Genomic DNA, 19992 nt, shown 5'->3' on the forward strand with positions numbered 1-19992 from the left:
AATTTAATTTAAATAAAAGGTGAGAAACTGTCCAAAAGTGCCTAAGATGTTGACAAGTTCTTTGTCATACTTTTGCACACTTTTTAACATCATTTAAGATTTTTTCACACTTTTCAGGATTATTTGAAAGAGGATAATTTTTACTTTATGAATTAGAATAAAATAAATGTATAAAGAAAAGCATAATATAGATATAAGCTGAAAAGCAATGAAAGAATTTTCATCAATTAACAGTTTAAAAATGTCACATCACAATTTGTAGGCCAAATTTTAGTCTCTCCTATTTTTAAAAACCACTTCTAGGCATACACTTGGAATGCATAACAAAAAAATATCAGCTTCAATAAACTCCATAAGCTCTCCTTTTGGTTTTTATCTTAGAGATGCCAGATATAACTTGGAATTTTCTAGCACTACTAAATTATTTGTTTAAGTCTTAGGAAAATATGGCTGATAGTTCACATTTATGAATGAAATTTTGAGCAAAGATAACACAGAAAGCCATTATTAAGAAGTTATTGGTGCTCTGAGGTTCCTGCAGACCTCGCTGCAGTGACAGCAGGAGACCTACAGCTCCCACAGTGCCAGTGTTGAACTAGAGCTTTTGGCCCCTGGGATCATTCTCCACCAGACAATATGAAGCAAAACTTCTATCTGGTTACATACTTTAGCTCTTCCTGGCTAGAATTCAATTATATATAAGACACATGACTGTTTCAAATACAATAGGATTAAAAAAACAAAAACAAGAGAGTGACATCAGCATCATGGTGGAGTGAGCTGTTCCCTTAGTCTTTCCCACCTAAGATAAAACAAAAGGACATTCATTAACTAATAGTGGACACCCACACAGCATAATAGGATGTCTGAGAGATCCACACAGCCATATGTCTGAAGGTAGGGGTACTAGATCCCTGGAAAGCATTGGAAGGAGGTAAGCAGATCACTTCCCCCTCACCAGCAGCAGCGATCTAGGGTGCAGGATCTCATGCAGCAGCCAGTGCATGTCTCTAAAAGGAGATGGGGGAACAGGCAGGCCTCCAAGGGAATGCTTTTGCTTTCAGGGTTACACCCCAGGCAAGGGGAACACTCCACACTAAGGCATCTCAGTCACTGCATGAGCACCCCCACCAAGCCCAGTAACCCAGGCAGGCCACCAGTGAGTGTAGAGCAGATTTGCACGTGCAAAAGAAAGCACCTGTCCCATCCCCTCCTGCCTGGAGCACAAGCTCAGCCAGTTGGCCAGAGCAGTAGATCCACATCAGAGCACCTGCACCTGCATGTCTGACCCCCCAAGGTAGTGGTGGCCAGTGGGCAGATGCAGACAAGCCCTATCAGCACAACTTCCAGCAGATGGGCACAACTTCCAGAGGACATGGAAGGTTCAGAAAACACAGCTCCTGTAGCTGCCCAGTAGTGGCAGGTGGAATCTGTAACCAGATACTACCACTATGCACTGGCAAAGATCTACTTCATCAAACATCATGAAGAAATACATTAAAAATCCATATCTGAAGGAAAATGACAAGACAGACACCAATCCTGAAATCACAGAAATTTACAATCTAAATGACAGAGAATTCAAAATAGTTATCATAAGGAAACTCAAAGAGTCACGAGAAAACTCAGAAAGACAGTTCAATGAACTCAGGAATAAAATTAATGAGCAGAAGGAGTTCTTCACAAAAGAGATTGAAACTCTAACAAAAGCAAACAGAAATGCTGGAGATGAAGAACACAATGAATGAGATAAAAAGCAATCTAGAATCCTTCAAAAGCAGAGTTGAATTATGGAGGTCAGAATTAGCAATTTAGAGGACAGAAATACAGAAATGCTTCAAGTGGAGGAGAAGAACGAACTCAGACTAAAAAGCAAGGAGGAAATTCTCTAAGAGATATCTGACTCAATCAGGAAATTCAACATAAGGACTGTAGGTATTCAAGAGGGAGAAGGGAGGAAGAAAGGAGTGGAGAACTTTTTCAAAGAGACAATAGCTGAGAATTTCCCAAACCTGGGGAAGAAACTGGAATTACAAGAAAACAAAGTCAATAGAACTCCTAATTACATCAATGCAAAAATCAATCCAAGGCATATATTAGTAAAACTGGCAAAAATAAATGACAAAAAAAATATTAAGGGCAGCAAGGCAGAAGAGAATAATCTACAAAGGAACCCCTATCAAGCTTTCAGCAGACTTCTCAGCAGAAACCTTACAGGCCAGGAGAGAGTGGAATGATATGTGTGAAGTACTGAAAGACAAAATCTTTTTGCCAAGAATACTCTACCCAGAGAAACTATCCTTCAGATATGATGGAGAAATAAAAACTTTGCCAGATAAACAAAAGCTAAGGGAGTTCATCACCACAAGACCCCTCCTATAAGAAATGATCAAGAATGCTCTCCTACCAGAAACAAAAAGGAAAAGGTTTATAAAACATTCAGCAAAGAGATAAATAGATGGACAAAATCAGAAAATTACAGCTATTAGAACAGGTAAGCAAACAATTACAACATCAAAGACAGAGAGAAGGAAAGCATCAAAAATAACTATAAACATTTCATTTAAATCACAAATCAACATAAAACAGAATGAAATAATTTGTCACAACAATAACTGAGAAGGAGAAGAGGAAAGAGATGGAACCTGCTTAGGCTAATGGAGATATGAGGCAATCAGAAAATGGTCTATCCCATCAATGAGATCTTTTATACAAACTTCATGGTAACCACCAAACAAATAATCAGAACAGAGACAAAAATGATAAATAAAGAGAAAAATGAGAAAACCATCACAGAAAATCACCAAACTGAAATGGAAATCAGAAATACACGGGAAGAGAAATGAGGGAAATATAGTACAACAGGAAAACAAGAGATAAAATTGTAATATTAAGCCCTCACATATTAATAATCACTCTAAATGTAAATAGATTGAATTCCAACATCAAAAGAAACATAGTGGCTGGACAGACTGAAAAACAAGACCCAACCATATGCTGTCTCCAAGAAACACATCTCAGCTCTAAAGACAAACATGGGCTCAGAGTGAAGGGATGGAAGATGATGCTCCAACCAAATGACAAACAAAAGAAAACAAGTGTTACCATACTTAAATCAGACAAAGCAGACTTCAAGATAAAAAAGACAAAGAGAGACAAAGAGGGGCAGTATACAATGATAAAAGGGACATTCCACCAAGTGGACATAACACTTATGATTACATATGCACCTAGCACAGGAGCACCAAAGTACATAAAACAACTATTAACAGACTTAAAGGGAGAAATTAACAGCAACATAATAATAGCAGAGGACCTCAACACCCTATTTACATCAATGGATAGATAACCCAGACAGAAACTCAACAAGGAAATAGTGGAATTAAATGAAAATCTGGACCAGATGGACTTAATAGATATATATAAGACATTTCATTTCCAAACAGCAGAATACACATTCTACTCAAGTACACATGGAACATTCTCAAAGATAGACCATATGTTGGGAAACAAGGCAAGCCTCAATAAATTTAAGAAGACTGAAATCATATCAAGCATCTTTTCCAACCAAAATGCTATGAAACTAGAAATCAACTACAAGAAAAAAAGCTGCAAAAGTCACAAACATGCGGAGGCTAAACAGTATGCTATTTAACAACTATTGGATCAAAGGAGAAATCAAAAAATACCTGGAGACAAATGAAAATGTAAATACATCACACTAACTCTTATTGAATGCAGCAAAAGTGGTTCTAACAGGGAAATTCATAGCAATACAGAGGCCCATGTCAACAAACAAGAAAAATCTCAAATAAGTAACTTAAACTACACCTAACAGAACTAGAAAAAGAACAAACAAAGTCCAAAGTCAGCAGAAGGAGGAAAATAATAAAAATTAAAGCAAAAGTAAATGAAATTGAAACCAAAAAATCAGTAGAAAAGATCAACGAAACTAAGAGCTGCTTCTTTGAGAAGAAAAAACTGACAAACCCTTAACCAGACTCACTAAGAAAAAAAGAGAGAAGCCTCAAAGAAATAAAATTAGAAATGAAAGAGGAGAAATTGCAGCAAATATCACAGAAATACAAATGATTGTAAGAGAATACTATGAAAAACTATATGCCAATAAATTGGATAACCTAGAAGAAATGGACAAATTCTTAGACACATACAACCTCCCAAAACTGAATCAACAAGAAATAGAGAATCTGAATAGACCAATCACAAGTAAAGAGATTAAAACAGTAATCACAAACTTCCCCAAAAACAAAAATCTAGGACCAAATGGCTTCTCTGGAGAATTCTATCATACATTCAAAGAAGATTTAATACCTATCGTTCTGAAACTATCCCAAAAAACTGAAAAAGACAGAATGCTTCCTAACTCATTCTATGAGGCCAACATCACCTTGATCCCCAAACCAGACAAGCACAACATAAACAAGGAAAATTACAGGCCAATATTGCTGATGAACATAGATGCAAAAATTCTCCACAAAATATTGACAAACCAAATACAGCAATACATTAAAAGGATCATACACCATGATCAAGTTGGACATATACCAGGAATGCAGGGATGATTCAACATCCACAAATCAATCAATGTGAGGCACCATGTTAACAAAATGAGGAATAAAAATCACATGATCATGTCAATAGATGCAGAGAAATCATTTGACAAGATCCAACATCCATTTTTGACAAAAACTCTCAATAAAATGGGTATAGAAGAAAAGTACCTCAACATAATAAAGGCCACATATGACAAACTCACAGACATCATACTCAACTGTGAAAAATTGACAGCCATCCCTCTGAGAACAGGAACAAGACAAGTGTGCCCACTCTCACCACTCCTATTCAAAATAGTACTGAAGGTTTTGGCCAGAGCATTTAGGCAAGAAAAAGTAATAAAAGGTATTCAAATTGGAAAGGAAGAAGTGAAACTCTTGCTATTTGCACATTACAAGATTCGATATATAGAAACTCCTCAAGATTCCATCAGAAACTTAATAGAAATAATCAACAACTACTACAAAGTTGCCAGGTACAAAATCAACTTTAAAAAACTAGTTGCATTTCTATACACTAATAATGAACTCGCAGAAAGTAAACTCAAGAATATAATCCCATTTACAATCACAATAAAATGAATAAAATATCTAGAAATAAATTTAACCAAGGAGGTGAAAGACCTATACACTGAAAACCACAAGACATTACTAAAAGAAATCAAAGATGACATAAAGAAATGTAAAGATATTCCAAGCACATGGATTGGAAGAATAAACATAGTTAAAATGTCCATATTACCTAAAGCAATCTACAGATTCAATGCAATCCCAATGAAATTCTTCATGGAAATAGAACAAAGAAGCCCAACAACAAAAGACCTAGAATACTGAAAGCAATCCTCAGAAAAGAGAACAAAGCTGGAGGCATCACAATCTCTGACTTCAAAATATACTACAAAGCTATAGTAATTAAAACAGCATGGTACTGGTACAAAAACAGACACACAGATCAATGGAACAGAACTGAAAGCCCAGAAATAAAACCACACATGTATGGACAGCTAATCTTTGACAAAGGAGCCAAGAACACACAATGGAGAAAGGAAAGTCTCTTCAATAAATGCTCTTGGGAAAACTGGACAGCCACATGCAAAAGAATGAAAGTAGACCATCACCTTATACCACAGACAAAAATTAATTCGAAATGGATTAAAGACTTGAATGTAAAACTATAAAACTCCTAGAAGAAAACAGAGGCACTACACTCTTTGATATCGGTCTTAGGAGCATCTTTTTGAATACCATGTCTACTCAGGCATGGGAAACAAAAGAAAAAATAAACAGATGGGACTGCATGAAATTGAAGAGCTTCTGCAAGGCAAAGGAAACCAGGACAGGAACAAAACAAAAAGACAACCCACCAACTGGGAGAAAATATTTGCAAATCATATATCCAACAAGGGGTTAATCTCCAAAATACATAAAGAACTCATACAACTCAACAACAAAAAAACAAACAACTCGATCAAAAAATGGGCAGAGGATATGAATAGACATTTTTCCAAAGAAGATGTACAGATGGCCAACAGGCACATGAAAAATGTTCAACATCACTAATCATTACAGAAACGCAGATCAAAACTACAATGAGATATCACCTTACACATGTTAGAATGACTATAATTACCAAGACAAAAAATAACTAATGTTGGAGAGGATGTGGAGAAAAGGGAATCCTCATAAACTTTTGGTGGGAATGAAAACTGGAGCAGCCACTATGGCAAACAGTATGGAAATTTCTCGAAAAGTTAAAAATAGAAATACCATATGAGGGGCCAGCCCATGGCTGAGTGGTTAAGTTCACGTGCTCTGCTTTGACGGCCCAGGGTTTCACCAGTTTGGATCCTGGGCACGGACACGGCACCACTCATCAGGCCATGCTGAGGTGGTGTCCTATACAGCATAACTAGAGGCACTCACAACTAGAAATATACAACTATGTACTGAAGGGCTTTGGGGAGAAGAAGAAGGGGAAAAAAAGGAAGAAGATTGGCAACAGTTGTTAGCTCAGGTGCCAGTCTTTAAAAAAAAATATCATATGCTTCACCTATCCCACTACTGGGTATTTATCCAAAGAACTTGAAATCAACAATTCAAAGAGTTTTATGCACTCTTATGTTCATTGCAGCATTGTTCACAATAGCCAAGACATGGAAGCAACCCAAGTGCCCATCAACTGATGAATGGATAAAGACGTGGTATACATATATAATGCACTAGCACTCAGCTGTTAAAAAAAAAAAAAAAAGACGACATTGTCCCATTTGCAACAACATGGACGGACCTTGAGGGTATGATGTTAAGTGAAATAAGTCAGACAGAGAAAGACAAACACCACATGATTTCACTCATATGTGGAAGATAAACAAACACATGGACAAAGTGAACAGATTAGTGGTTACCAGAGGGGAAGGGCATTGGTGAGTGAGTGAAAGGGGTAAAGAGGCAAATATATACGGTGATGGATAAAAGTTAGACTACTGGTGGTGAGCACGGTGCAGGCCATACAGAAACTGATAAACAACAAATTACACCTGAAATGTCACAGTTATAACCCATTATGACCTCAATAAAATAATTTTAAAAAAGAAGCTATTGGCTAACTTCACAATTTTGCATGAAAAGTGACAGCTAAATTTTTGTTGTTGTTTTCTTGGTATTTAGAATATACTATTTAAAAAGAACATATATAAAGCTTCTACTAGATGGGAATCAGGATATTTGAGTAAAAGTAGAAACCAAGACCTTTTTGGTCAGATACAGGAATCTTTATTACCAATTTCTCACTGGTATTAGCTTTACAAAACTTTATAAAGTTTAAGATATTTATAGTTTTTCTTTTGAGGAAGATTAGCCCTGAGCTAACATCCACCACCAATCCTCCTCTTTTTGCTGAGGAAGATTGGCCCTAAGCTAACATTCATGCCCATCTTCCTCTGTTTTTTATATGTGGGATGCTTGCCACAGATGGCTTGACAAGCGGTGCATAGGTCCATGCCCAGGATCCAAACTGGCGAACCCTGGGCTGCCACAGCAGAGCATGCAAACTTAACCACTGCACCACCAGGCTGGCCCCTAGAAATTTTCTTAATGGTACATGTACTAGAGGAAAAAGCTGAAGTGTGTGATCTCAGACAAATTATTTAACCTCTCTCATCCTCAGTTTGCTCCTTTCTACAATTTTCTTTCCTCAATTAAGTACCCCTCTAGGGTGCATGCAGTCAATTTGGAAACCACTAGGATAGTGGAGAGAAACAGACTTTGAACACAGTTCAAATCCAAATTCAAATCCTGGCCCTGCCACTTCTGAGCATGAGCAAGTTAATTAGCTGATTTAAGATGTAGTTCCCCCATGGGACTAAAAATTCCCCTCTCATGAAAGTACCATTAAGAATAAGTAAGACAATTATTTAAGTGTCCCTAGTATAGTTCCTGATGTGTAGAAGGCACTCAGTAAACATTAGTAGCTCTCTTCCGTTTTAATTCAATTATTCAACAAACCTTTATTGACCAGTTATAAATACTGGTACTGGATGCTGGGGATACAAAACTGGCTAAGCCACTACACTCCATTCAAGGATTTAATAGGAGAGACAGATGCATAAAAAAATATGAGCAATGCAGTGAGAATATTTCAATACTAGAGATTTACATACTCATTCAACTAGTATCATGTGAGCACTGGTATAAACCAGGCATTCCACATACTTTGTACTGGAGATTTAAAGGTAAAAAATCCCAGATGGGAATGCTTTCAATTATTGATTCTATTTCTTTAATATCTAGGAGGATTCACATTTTCTTTTTCATTCATGCCAATTTTGTTGAGTTTTGAGGAATTTGTTCATCTAAATTTCCAAATTTGTTTATACTATTACCTTGTCATCACTTTAGTGTCTGTAGGATCAGTGGTGATGTCCCCTTTTTAATCCCAATATTGGACATTTTTGCCTTCTTTCTCTTTTCCTTGATTAATCACACCAAAGGATTATCAATTTTATTAGTCTTTTTTTAAGAATCTAATTTTGGCTCTTTTATTTTCTCAATTGCATATTTATTTTCCATTTTATTAATTTCTGCTCTTACGTTCTTTATGTCTTTTACTTTCTTTGAATTTAATTTGCTGTCTAATACTTTTGAGATGAATCACTGATTTTTAGCCCTTTTTCTGTGTTTATTCAACACCATGAGTTCATGTCTCAGCAGCACTTTTAGCTGCATTCCACAAATTTTAATATGTCATATTTCCATTAGCATTCAGTTTGAAATGTTTTCTAATCTTTACGGCAATTCTTCTTTAAATTCATGGATTATTCATAATAGTATTTCTTAATTTCCAAACACTTGGAAAGCTTCTAGTTGGCATTTAGTCATTGATTTCTAGAATAATTCAACTGTGCTCAATGAACATATTGTGATGTTCGATCTTATGAAATGTATTGAGATTTGCTTTGTAGCCAAGCATGTGGCAAATATCTTATATATGTATTCTACAGTTTCTAGGTGTAGTTTTATATGTGTGTAAACAAATTTACATATTAGATAATGCTTGTTATTACTCAAATCTCCTATATTCTTCTATGTCTGCTCAATCTATCAGTTATTTATAGAAGTTATGCTAAAAATCTCTCACTTTAATTGTGGTTTTGTCCATGTTTGCATTAAGTACAATCAATGTTTGTTTTACATAGATTACAGTTATTTCATTAGATACACACAATTTTAAATTATTATATCTTCCTAAAAGATTGAATCTTTTATCGTTATGATTTACCTCTCCTTATAACTTATAATGCTTCTTGTTTTGTAGTCTAGTTTGTCTGATACTAGTTAAGTTACACCAATTTTCTTTTGGTTGCTATTTGCAGGATATATCTTCTTTAATCCTTTTTCATTCAATATTTCTGTATGCTTATATTTAACCTGTGAGGGTCAGAGCAGAGCATAGTTGGGATTTGTTTTTGTATCCAGTCTGACAATCTTTGCCTTTTAATTGGTGTATTTTATCTGTTTGCATTTAGTGCAATGACTGATCTCTTTTGGGGTAAGTCTTTCATATTAGTATTTGTTTTCTTTTCTTTCTTGCATTTTGGATTATGTAGTTTTTATTATTTTATTTTCTTCCTATTAGCTACTTAGTTATACATTTTTTTCACTATTAAAAGTTACTCTACAATTACGTTTCCTTAATTTTTTTAAGTCTAATAGTGTTTTTACCATTTCTTAAACAATGTAAGAACTTTAAATAATTGAACTGCATTTCTCCTTTCTCATATTTTCTGCTGTTTTGTTATGTGTTTTAAAAGCAGGGGCGTCTTATTAGCATTGGTTAATGCAATACAAACCATTTGGATGTAGACATATATTTACTCTTTCCATAGAGTTTCATTTCTCTTTTCATTTTCATGCTTCCAGGTAGAAGTATTTTCATTCTGCATAAAGTACTTCATTACTATTTCTTTTAGTACAGATCTTCTGGGGATAAATTCTTTCAGTCTTTATTTAAAATCTTTATTTTACCCTCCTTTTTAAAGGATGTATTTTGTAGAATAGAATTTTTGTGCCCAATATATATGATATATAATATTTTTTGCACTGTTATAATTCCAGTATCTTCTGCCTTTCACTGTTTCTGTCGAAAAGTCCTCTGTAAGACACTGTGGTTCACTTGGCAACAATAAATATCTTGTTCTGAATTTATGATTTTTTTTTTGCTATGATTTTCAGTTTTACTATGATTTGCCGGAATTAGTTTTTTTATTCATATTTATCCTGCTCAGAGTCCACAGCACTTCTTGAATATATGGCTTGACTTATTTAATCAGTTTTGGAAATTTCTCAGCCATAATCTCCTAAAATATTGCTTCTGCCCCATTCTCTTTCTTCTTCTGGAACTCTAACTACACATACGTCAGACCTTTGCACTTTGTCTTATACTTCTCTGGTATTCTTTCCTACATTTTTTATTTTTTTGTTTCTGTGTTTCTGCCTGAACACTTTCTTATTCTCTACCAAATTGCTAATTCTCTCTTTAGCTGTAACAAATACGCTGTTAAGCTATTCATTAAGTTCTTAATTTCAGATATTCATTTTGTATTCTATCATTTCTTTTGATTTTTTTTTTTTACAGTCAATAGTTTGCTGCCAAAATTCTTCCTCCTTGACTATTAATCATAGCTATTTTAAAGTCTGTGTTGGGTAACACCAGCACCTGGACCTCCTGAGCATGTATTTCTATGATGTTTGGTTTGGGTCAATTCTTTTCTTTCTGTATGAATGGATTAGGTTTTTATTGGGTGACAGACATTGCAGATTTTAAAAAATTGTAAAGGTAATTTGAGGATCTGGGTGGTATTATCTCCTTCCAGAGAATTTACTTTTGCTTTTGTCAAGCATTGCACTAAGAAAAGTCTGCTTTAATCCAATCAAGCAAAGTTTGCTTTAATCCAGTCACCAGCAGGCAAATTTAAAGTTTGCCTAATCCAATCAAGTAATTTGAAACTGACCTTCAGTTGCTGGCCTCCACGGCTAGTCTATTTCTGATTTATCCTTCCTCTGGGATGAAGCCTTGAGGGTCCCAACTGAAAAGATAGGCTATTGACCAGAAGCCGACCTCCCTGACAAATCCTCAGTTCCAATTTCTATACTTTCATCTCCACAATACTCAAGGAAGCTCTCCTCAGCTTCTCAGTCTTCCAAACACTGCTTTCACTTTTGAAATTTTCAGTTTCCTTGAGGGAGAAAATATCCCCTCCCCAAATGCTGGCCTCATTTTTGTTAGTTTCCCTCTTCCTTTAGATCTTGGCTTAAAAATACTTGGTAGCTATCTGATGCCTTCATATAGATGCTCTTTTCTTCTTAATGTTTTATCCAGATTTTATAATCATTCTCAACAGAAGAATTAGTTTTAAATAACTTAGTCAACCATTGGCGTTAATGCAAACTTTCTTTTTAATTTCATTTTTTAATCCATTGGCTTTTGGCTACTCTCTTCCTTCTATACTATGGCACTTAAATTTTCAATCTTAAAAAACATTTATAGCCACACCATTGGTGCATCCATACTAGGCTCAGGTAGCTCAGAATGTCCATATCAAGAATGCAATCTGAAAAAAAGAGAAGGAAAAGAAAATCCACGATCCCACAAAAATGCTCCAGCATCTAGGACATTCGGAAATGTTGACATCTTTCCAAGTTATCTCCCCTAGTTTTTTCTTTCTTAGCACATCCATTGTTTTGGGAATTCTGAGTTATTGGGCTTAAGTACTCTGGGGTTATGGTGGCTGGCAGAGCCAAGAGCTACCAATTACAGGTCTGATAGTGACTTGACACAGCCAAAAAAGCAGATATTTCCAGTTGAACTATCCCACCACTTACAAAAAATATCATTAACACTGGAATGAGTAGTGTGTTTCCCTTCATGGTCAACAACTATTGTTCAAGGGAAACAGAAAAACAGCCCTAGAAACACATGGCATAAGCATAAAGTAAGGTTTATTGAAAAGAAAACTTACAAGATGAAAACAGCAGATTATACATGATACCCAAAGTGCTCATAATCCCACAGAGTAGAGTACCTGGGGTGGGCACAGCTAGATTCATCACGTGAAGTACCCAAGAAAGGAACCCTGCCCTTGTATCATTGTCAAGTGGTACAGGGGCAAGATAAACTTCAGGTGGACTATGTAACAATGGGAGTTTCCTGGCTGAAGAAATGTTTGAAGAAAAGGGGAACCTCTGGAGCTCAGATAAGGTATTAGCAATACAGCAGGTATCAGTGAGAGACCTTGTTCTCACATTGAACAGGCATGCTCCTTCTGCTGAGCCAAGTTTTTGCCAAGCCACCAAAAGAGAAAAGAGAGAAAGAACCACCGGGGAATCTCCAGGGCATATCAAGAGACAAGGTTTATCTTTTCCCAGTTTTAGCCCTAGTTCCACCATTACGAGTACTGTTTGAACTTAGACACTTAGCCCCACGGGTCTCAATCTCTTCATCAGTATACTTGGAGATGATGAGAGAGGTGAGACCGGATAAACTGAATTCCTCTGATATTAGGACACTGTTTTCTAATTCTCCAGAAAGTGTGTCCAGGCCCAAGCTTTGCATAACACAACTTGCTCTTCTCTAATCCACTTAGATCAGTGATTCTCAGACTTGGCCGCATTAGAATCATATAAGAAACTTTTTTTTTTTTACTACTACAAAATATGTCAAACATATATAAGTAATCATAATAGTACATTAACCCTCGTGTACCCATTACGTGACTTCATTAATTATCAGTATTTAGCCATTCTTGTTTTACCCATTTCTTCAGCCATTCCCCACTCCATCCCCACTCAATTATCATTATTCTTAACAGTTTTAAGGTAAAATTTACATACATTGAAGTGCAAAAATCTTAGAAGTAGAATTCTGATACGTGGACACAACCATGTAATTCACATCCTACCACAAGACAGAATACTTCCACCTACTCAGAAACTTTCCTTATTTAGAACTGCTTTAGAATTTCATATCAATGGAATCATACAGTTCATATTATTTTCTGTCCAGCTTCTTTTGCTCAGCATAACATCTGTGGGATTCATCCATATATCAGTTTTCTATTCCTGTGTAACTTACCACAAATTTAGCAGCTTAAAACAATACAAGTCTATATTTCACAGTTTCTATGGGTCAGAAGTCCAGGTAGCATGGCTGGATTTTCTGCTCAGGGTCTCCTTGGCTGAAATCAAGCTGTCAGCTAGGGCTGCAAGTTCTCATCTGGGGCTCTAAGCTCACTAGTTGTTGTCAGAATCCATTTTCTTGTAATTGTAGAACTGAGGCCGTTATTGTTCCTGCTAGTTGTTGGCTGGAGATCCTTTTCAGCTCCTACAGGCCACCTCAGGTTCCCTGCCACACGGCCCCCATAGGCAGTTCACAACACAAATGTCTGTTTTCTTCCAGGTCAGCTGGAGCATGTCTCTCTGATTTCTTTTCCTGTAACTGGCTAGAGAAAATTCTCTTCTTTTAAAGGACTAATTTGTTTAGGTGAGGTTCACCCATAATGATCTCTCTTTTGCCATGTAACATAAGAATCACATGAATGATATCTCATCATACTCACAGGTTCCACCCACACTCAAGGGAATTATACAGAAATGTGTACACACACAGGGGCAAAAATCTTGGGAGCCATCTAGGATCCTGCCTACCATCACTCATGTTGCTGAATGCTTGAGTAGTTCATCTTTTCTATTGCTGAGTAGAATTCCATTGTACGAATGTACTACAATGTGTTTAACCATTCTCCTACTGAAGGACACTTGGGCTACTATGACTATTTGCTGACGGTGAATAAAGCTGCCAAGAATATTCTTGCACAAGTCTTTGTGTGGCCATCCATTTTCAATTCTCTAAATAAATACCTACAAGTGGAATTGCTGAATCATGTAAGAACTGTATGTAGATCTTTATAAGAAACAAACTGTATTCCAAAGCAGTTGTACCATTTTACCTGCCCACTTGCAACGTATGAGATTTTCATTTGTTCCACAATTTCACAAATATTTAATATTATCAGTATCTAAGAAGATTTTAAAAACATGTTGCCCAGGCTATAGCCCAGAATAATTAAATCAGAATCTCTGGCATTAGTATTTTTAAAGCTTTCCGGGTAATACCAGTATGAAGTCAAGGTTAAGAACCATTGTCCCAAGGATAATATAATCCATTTCTTCCTCCTTGTCCACAATTATGTCTAATTGATACAAGCTCCATAAGAGTAGTATACAACTTCAAAAGCAAGACTGAAAGCAAATTAGTAGACACAATAATTTGGGCAAAACAACTCTTTGGTCTAAAATAAATATCCCCAAATAGTGGGGATGTTTTTTGGAATATTTATAACTTTGCTATAATTAACACTTTAGGTATCTTATAATATTTTCTACTTTTTCAGATGTTTGGAGGTATTCTAGTTTTTACTTTACATAAATATATAAAAGTATGTATATATATATTTTGGTAAATTAATCCTGCTTTTTGCTATGTTAGTATAAAGTTGAAACAACCTAATTAATTAGTAGAGGTATAGAAGAAATAAAAATCTGTCTAATTATCTGCCATACAAGATATAATCACCATCTGTACTATTCCCTTGACCTCATGTAGAACAGAACCACAGTGGCAGGTAGTAATGAAGGGCACTCCAGGTAAATCTTAACACATTCAATTAACCACATTATCCTGAGTTATCCAAGTATACTTATGAGTCTGACAGGTGTTTTGATGTAATGAACTGTTTGAGAAAACATTGCAAATTATAATACATACGTGGTAAGGTTCTATTTTTGTAAAAATTCAGTAATATGCAAAATCTATACATATAAGGTATCTAAAGAGATGTAGTATTTCTGTTAATAATTAATAGTGTGTCTCAGATGGACTATGGGCATTCTTTACACTTTTCTTTTGTTAGATGTCTGGTTTTTCATTTATGAGCATGTACTGCCTTTTCTATTCAAAAGGAATTCTAAGAAAACAAATGTGGGACTTGGGTGTTCTACCTTTTTAAAAAATATTTTAATTTATTTTAAGTCAACTGCACTTGTTTTTCTTGTTTATGTTTTGTGCATAAGACTTAGGTGATTCACACTAATTTCATTACCAAATATTTACATTCTTCTAATTTTTTCCTAAGAGAGGCTGAATAAGGGCTCTGAAAATAGACTGGATACAAATATTGATTCTGCCAACTGCTACTTACATGATTTTGGATGAATTATTTAATATTTGTGTGCCCCAGTTTTCTCACCTATAAAATACTAACTATATCTACTTTATAGGGTAGCTGTGAGAAATCAATCAGATAATCTAGCGAAAGTACTTTGCTGGCATATAAGAGGTTCTCTATAAGTATTAGCCATTATTATCAATATAATTATTACTAACTGGAAAATATTAGGATTAACTGAATGATAAAAAGAAACACAAAAAAAATGACATAGGATATCCATTTGCAATTTAACAGAGTTGAGTGTCACAGAACTTGCTTAAGATTATTGCACTCTACAGAACATTCTACATGTTGGCTACCGGGGAGGCACGCAGGCAATACAGGTCTAAAAGAACTAGGAGAAAAATACAAAGCAGAGGCATGTAACATAATACTGTGGTAAATCAAAAAAGACAAACTCTTGCACACAACTTATTTCACACTCACAGTGGAAAATGCACGTAGGATCAGATGGGTATCTATAAGCACGAACCCAATATAGAATCATAACACATTTCAGTCAAAAATCTCTGTTGTCTCAAGGTTCTTCTGACAACTTCTAAAGCCACTGCCAAAACTTAGTCAACGTTTGTTATCCTGTAAGAACTATTTTTTGGACTAATGAATTATCTGTTGCATGATTTGAAATTCTTACTTCTTTTCAAAGCAATGAGTATGAATAGCTTAGTTTTTCCTGGAGTATTTGCAACCACTTCATAGAATGATTAAAGGAAAATATGTACACAACATACTTCAGCTAAAATCAAAGTATATTCACAAACAATAATTAATTTTCACATTTACAAATCCTAACATTAAATCTTTTAATAAATGAATAATAAGTTCAAAGTAACAGAAAATCCATCATCAATAATGTGTTGCAAATTGGCAATTTTTATTTCAATCTCATTTTAATTTTTATGCTATACTTCTAAAAATCAAGAATTCATACTATTTAAGATATATTCCTTCTAAAGTATTGTATTTTTTGGTACCGATATATTTCTCAAGTAAAACGAAGAGGTGAAATAATACCTTCTCAGACACTACTAAACGTTGACTATGTTCAGAAACATCCAAGACCATCAAAAAGCAGATATTGTGGGGCCAGCTCCGGTGGCCTAGTGCTTAAGTTTGGCGCATTCCGCTTTGGCGGCCCAGGTTGGGTTCCTGGGCACAGACCTATACCATTTGTCTGCTGGTGGCCATGCTGTGGTGGTGGCTCTCATATAAAAAGAGGTAGATTGGCAGCAGAAGTTAGCTTAGGGTAAATCTTCCTCACAAAAAAAAAAGCATAGGGGCCAGCCACATGGCCGAGTGGTTAAGTTTGTGCGCTCTGCTTCGGCAGCCCAGGGTTTCGCTGGTTCAGATCCTGGGCACAGACATGGCACCACTCATCAAGCCATGCTGAGGTGGCATCCCACATGCCACAACTAGCAGGACCCACAATTAAAAATATACAGCTATGTACTGGGATGCTTTGGGGAGAAAAAGGAAAAAATAAAATCTTTAAAAAAAAATTGAATTACTGCCTACATAAGTGATATTTATAGGGCAGAGATAAGCAAAAAAATATATATATATTGGTAAAATCTAAAAGTTAGTTTTATAGTGCATATTTCCTGCCACAAATTATAATCTTATCCTTCTACTTCTCCTTAGTCTAAAATCAAGTTCTTCCCTCTCCCAAACTCTACCAAAAAAGGAGCTTCCTGAGGTCTTAGAAGAAAATTTCTATAGGAAAAAGTTCTGTAGCTAAACATGATTGACCCAGCTCTGACCTCTAACCCTAAGACCAGGAAAATTGTTTGAAAATTGGTTTAGACTAGATTACTTATATATTAAAAGCTACTTGCACATGATGTTATTCAAAGACAAGATGCCAGGAAACAGTATTAATTTGTTAATACAGCTTCTAAGGTGTGGGAAATTCATCAGTGATGATCCAAGATCCTAACACTGTTCAGACAAAAAGCCCATAGACAAATCATCACAAAAGCAAGAAAGATGGAGCTGTAAATTACAGTGGTTGAAGAAACTGGAAGGATCGCTTCCTATAAACTCAAAGAGAAAAGAATTCTAATTGGCTTGCCTGCTTCAATGCAAATATCTACTGATTATGTACTAATTTATACTGTCTGTGTTGGCCAAGTTCTGTCCAAGAAGGAAATGCATTTGAAAACTTGTCAATGGCTACACTATAAGAAGATGTTTTAAGATTGTATTAAATTTTCAAGAAAATGGTTAATGTTTTTCAACCATGTTTGGGTTATTTGCTTCAAGTAGGTGTTTAAACTCTCTCTCTGTAAAAGTTTTCTCATAAAGTGTTATCTAGTTAAAAAGGTAAATAGTTGCAGGAAGTGCATAATACGAAGAAAACGCAAAGTTTTTAAATCCTTTGCCTTGAGCCTGGAAAGTGTAAGAATAAGGAGGGGGTGGAGGAGAATGTTTATATCACTCAAAACATAGCCACAGCTGTTCTGTATCAAAGGAAAAGTTTTTAAAATGTGCTAAAAGCTGAGTTCAAAATACCTAAAAGAGGTTCACCACGCATTGAAAGTGATATCTACCTTCCTCAAAACTTAGTTTTCTACGATTATTTCACTTGGCATTGTTTTAATGTGACCATGATCGAACATTTTAATCACAAACGATAAGACTCTGCCTTTGAAAAATCCAAAATCTTCCATCAACTCAGCAGCTGTGTATGATTAAGAATGTAAATAGGCTCAAGAGACTGATTCCATTTCCAGGTCCTCTGTTTATGAATCACCTACCCAGAGACATAATTTTAATGAAAACAGAATTTCTTTCTAAAGCAACAAATAAATTAGCTTGCAGGAATATTACAGCAAGACAACACTTTTTTACTAGCACTGTTGTTCTGAACAAATGCAGGCTCCATTTTCTTTGCTTTAAGACATTTGTAACAGTTGACATGTAGTCAGGAAATGAGAGTTTTTCTGTTTTTCATTTTCTGGGAAAAGAAAAATATTAAGGTTGCCTTTCCAGTAATAGCAACTTAAACTCCAGATCTTGTGATGGCAGTTTAATGATCTTTCACTGAGGATGGATGCAGTATTTTTGATGGTGAGAAGTAGAAGCCATTACTTAAGGCTATTCAAACCAAAATTGGGTTGACTGGTTCTATTTGCCTGGCTACCCTTGACCTAGATTCGTGTGTTTGATTTACAGATCAAGATGAAACCCACTCTAATGTCTCGTGTTGTAAAAAACTGTGCTGTATTATTTAGCCAATTATTTAGCACAAGGGACCCTTTCAAGTCAGATGGCCATTCTTCTTTCTAAGTAAAGGATAAAGGTAAGTGAATACAAATCTGAGTAAAAATAATACTAAGTTACCTGAAATAAGAGGCTATAGGTGAAGCTGAAGCTAATGGTAAGTTAATTCAGTCTCACAGACCTTAATATCCTGCCCATTGTACTATAAACTATAGTGCCTGAACATATGCACACTTTTGCTTTTTGCTTCTCAGATGGTGTGATGTTGAAAGAAAGGGCATAGACAGCACTACTATGTAAATAGAGTTGGCATACTACATTCAAATCAGACTCTTAAAAACACACGTGACTATCAAAACATCAAATTATGCACCTTAAATATATACAGTTTTTGTCAGTTAAACCTCAATAAAGCTGTTTGTTAAAAAAAATTCCATGAGTATTAATACTTAATACTGGTCTGAAGACCATAGGATATAAATCGTAAAAAGGGAAGCAACCCAGAGAATAAAACTCAGTGACTATGGTGACCTTTAATAGTTATTCTTTAAATTGGAATATCATATAACTGCATCAAATCAACATGTATATCTTAAACCTACACAGTGTTATACAGGCGGAGGCAGTCCTCCGTATCCACAAGTTCCACATCTGCAGATTCAACCAACCACGCATCAAAAGGCTCACGATGCATGCATCTGTACTGAGCATGTACAGACCTTTTTTCTATGTCATTATTCCCCAAACAATATAGTATAACAACTATTTACATAACATTTACATTGTGTTAGGTATTATAAGTAATCTAGAGATGACTTAAAATATATAGGAGGATGTGCATAGGTTATATGCAAATAGTATGCTATTTTATACATGGGGCTTGAGTATCTGCAGATTTTGGTATCCATGCGGATCCTGGAATCCCCCACCCCCATATCAAGGGGTGACTGTATGTCAATTATATCTCAAAAATATAAATAAATAAGAATGTTTTAAATAAATAAACATATTGGAATATGACAAAAATTACAGTCACTGGCCCCAAAGCCTAGTGGTTAAGTTTGGTGTGCTCTGCTTTGGTGGCCTGGGTTTGGGTCCCAGGCACAGACCTACCCCACTGATCAGCAGCCATGCCGTGGTGCTAACCCACATAAAAAAAAGTGGAAGGCAGGCCTGGATGTTAGCTCAGGGCCAATCTTCCTCAAGCAAAAAGAAGAAGATTGGCAACGGATGGTAGCTCAGGGCAAATCTTCCTCAGAAAAAAAAAAATACTACAAAATCATGATTCATATATACTAATTTATCTTTTTACCACCAGCTTTATTCTAGATTATCTTTCTAAACACCAGATAGAAGCCATACAAGAGACAGTCACCATCTCTACTATTCCCTCAATCTCATGTAGACCTAAA

The 19992-nt window shown here is 35.6% G+C and overlaps 1 protein-coding gene across 6 annotated transcripts in view; it reads right to left on the minus strand.

The window, feature by feature from the left end:
* COL5A2 (collagen type V alpha 2 chain) overlaps positions 1–19992 on the minus strand; it is a 401042-nt gene that overhangs the window by 359747 nt on the left and 21303 nt on the right. The gene's annotated exons all lie outside the window — the stretch shown is intronic.

This window comes from Equus przewalskii, chromosome 17 (genome assembly GCF_037783145.1).
Source record: "Equus przewalskii isolate Varuska chromosome 17, EquPr2, whole genome shotgun sequence".
Taxonomy (NCBI): Eukaryota; Metazoa; Chordata; class Mammalia; order Perissodactyla; family Equidae; genus Equus; species Equus przewalskii.